Source organism: Schistocerca serialis, chromosome 2 (assembly GCF_023864345.2).
Source record: "Schistocerca serialis cubense isolate TAMUIC-IGC-003099 chromosome 2, iqSchSeri2.2, whole genome shotgun sequence".
In the NCBI taxonomy this organism is placed as follows: domain Eukaryota; kingdom Metazoa; phylum Arthropoda; class Insecta; order Orthoptera; family Acrididae; genus Schistocerca; species Schistocerca serialis.
Window position 1 is genome coordinate 1,117,896,876 of NC_064639.1, and position 3,098 is coordinate 1,117,899,973.

Here is a 3,098-nt window from a genome sequence, read left to right on the forward strand (position 1 = left end):
CGAACCGAGAGAGAGAGTGAGAGAGAGAGAGAGAGAGGGAGAGAGATAAAAATCAAAAAGAATGAGAGAGAGAGACAGAGAGAGTAAAAAATTGTAAAGATTGAATCATGGTATGTAATGAAGTCCTTCATTAAAATGACACGTTCCACATCATTACGAAATATCGTGTTCATGATCTGTGAAACAAGAATTAATCTAATGTAATCCAATCGAATCATATCATATTGATAATTAGCCATGGAGAGTCATGAATTACCGATATTTTTGCTAATACCAGTAACCAAATCTAAACTTGAAAAAAAAAGACGACAATTTTTGTAAATAAACCGGGACTTCTGTCAAGACCCTTTACCCTTTCGTCCCTCTTAATTAACCACGAAAGATGTTCGATATACCTCTATTCTGAAGTAACAAAGTGTGCATGGATTTAAAGATGAAGTCCAAGATTGTGCAGTTCTGTGACAGAGATACGAACCCAACACGGTTCCTGTCTACGGAATCCTTTTCATGTTAATATCAAACATCAGCAATTACTTGTAGATTACATTAAAACTAAAGTAGTTGATGAAGACGTTACTTGATAACAAAAACGCGCTTTCTTTCTTCATTTACTTGCGCCTAGAAATGGCTATCGAGTACTGCCAAACCAAAAGGCAAGAGATCTTACTGCCTTCCGATATACGTCGCTGTCAGTTCTTCCATATGATTTGGTCGACATGACCTGTTTCAAGTTGTGTATGACAGACAATTTTTAGAAAATCAATTGTTTTCCTTTGCAATAAACAGAAAGATTTTCATTCTAAGTATCCAAGTACAATATTTTCGCAATATTAGTTCATATTTAATATTCGCTTCTATAATGTGGGGAAGTATTTCACAGTTGCAAAACTTGCATCCGACTCATTGACCTTACACATAGTCGCTGACCATAAATTCTAGCTCAGAGTGACATCAGTTTAAGTAACCTAATGTAGCGAAGACTGTTTGCCAGTGCTCTTTCTCACCGTAATTACGCAATTCACTCATTTGGCTCCATAAGTACACTGTAACAGTAATTTCTGTGTGTATGCAATGCATACGGATTAGAATTTAGTGGTGCTCTCCGTTCCACTTCTGTACACAATATGCCTGACCTAAACGGGCCCTTTATCATTACAGGCCCTGGGCAGTGCAACATCATACTGACAACAGTAATGTGCTTATACTGACAACCTGACTGTTCGTTTTACCTGATTTTGTAACCAATCAAATAAAACAACATGAAATTCCTGTGGGAGACATTTCGTCCCTCTTTTCCTTCTGTGAAATATGTCAGTAGGCTTTTTGCCTTCCAGACAGCGAAATGCGGCAGAGTACGGCCGGTAAACGATTCACAAACCACGGTTTATTGCCGTTAAGACGATTTCTTTAAACACTGTCGTAACTGAAGGAATTTAGTTTCGTCTTAAATCGTCTCAACCAGCAATGTTCACAGACATCTCAAATAGGAAAAAGCGCATTATCCAGGTACGAAGGTTGTAAAACAAACTTCCCACAATATGAAACTTCCTGGCAGATTAAAACTGTGTGCCCGACCGAGACTCGAACTCGGGACCTTTGCCTTTCGCGGGCAAGTGCTCTACCAACTGAGCTACCGAAGCACGACTCACGCCCGGTACTCACAGCTTTACTTCTGCCAGTACCTCGTCTCCTACCTTCCAAACTTTACAGAAGCTCTCCTGCGAACCTTGCAGAACTAGCACTCCCGAAAGAAAGGATATTGCGGAGACATGGCTTAGCCACAGCCTGGGGGATGTTTCCAGAATGAGATTTTCACTCTGCAGCGGAGTGTGCGCTGATATGAAACTTCCTGGCAGATTAAAACTGTGTGCCCGACCGAGACTCGAACTCGGGACCTTTGCCTTTTGCGGGCAAGTGCTCTACCAACTGAGCTACCGAAGCACGACTCACGCCCGGTACTCACAGCTTTACTTCTGCCAGTACCTCGTCTCCTACCTTCCAAACTTTACAGAAGCTCTCCTGCGAACCTTGCAGAACTAGCACTCCCGAAAGAAAGGATATTGCGGAGACATGGCTTAGCCACAGCCTGGGGGATGTTTCCAGAATGAGATTTTCACTCTGCAGCGGAGTGTGCGCTGATATGAAACTTCCTGGCAGATTAAAACTGTGTGCCCGACCGAGACTCGAACTCGGGACCTTTGCCTTTCGCGGGCAAGTGCTCTACCAACTGAGCTACCGAAGCACGACTCACGCCCGGTACTCACAGCTTTACTTCTGCCAGTACCTCGTCTCCTACCTTCCAAACTTTACAGAAGCTCTCCTGCGAACCTTGCAGAACTAGCACTCCCGAAAGAAAGGATATTGCGGAGACATGGCTTAGCCACAGCCTGGGGGATGTTTCCAGAATGAGATTTTCACTCTGCAGCGGAGTGTGCGCTGATATGAAACTTCCTGGCAGATTAAAACTGTGTGCCCGACCGAGACTCGAACTCGGGACCTTTGCCTTCCGCGGGCAAGTGCTCTACCATCTGAGCTACCGAAGCACGACTCACGCCCGGTACTCACAGCTTTACTTCTGCCAGTATCTCGTCTCCTACCTTCCAAACTTTACAGAAGCTCTCCTGCGAAGTTTCATATCAGCGCACACTCCGCTGCAGAGTGAAAATCTCATTCTGGAAACATCCCCCAGGCTGTGGCTAAGCCATGTCTCCGCAATATCCTTTCTTTCGGGAGTGCTAGTTCTGCAAGGTTCGCAGGAGAGCTTCTGTAAAGTTTGGAAGGTAGGAGACGAGGTACTGGCAGAAGTAAAGCTGTGAGTACTGGGCGTGAGTCGTGCTTCGGTAGCTCAGTTGGTAGAGCACTTGCCCGCGAAAGGCAAAGGTCCCGAGTTCGAGTCTCGGTCGGGCACACAGTTTTAATCTGCCAGGAAGTTTCATATCAGCGCACACTCCGCTGCAGAGTGAAAATCTCATTCTGGAAACTTCCCACAGTTTGCGTCGGGTTGATCTTTTCGTCTGATAGCACTGCGTAAGTATTTTGTCTATGAGGCATCACAAGTAGTGTTCCTGTAGCTGTGGGATTCATTGGTTGAAAACGAG

At 44.7% G+C, this 3,098-nt stretch overlaps 1 non-coding gene across 1 annotated transcript; it reads right to left on the reverse strand.

Moving 5' to 3' along the window:
- Positions 1-1,867: 1,867 nt before the first annotated feature.
- On the reverse strand, positions 1,868-1,942 carry Trnal-caa (transfer RNA leucine (anticodon CAA)). The gene has a single exon. It is a non-coding gene; the product is annotated as a tRNA-Leu (tRNA).
- Between the last annotated feature and the right edge of the window lie 1,156 nt (positions 1,943-3,098).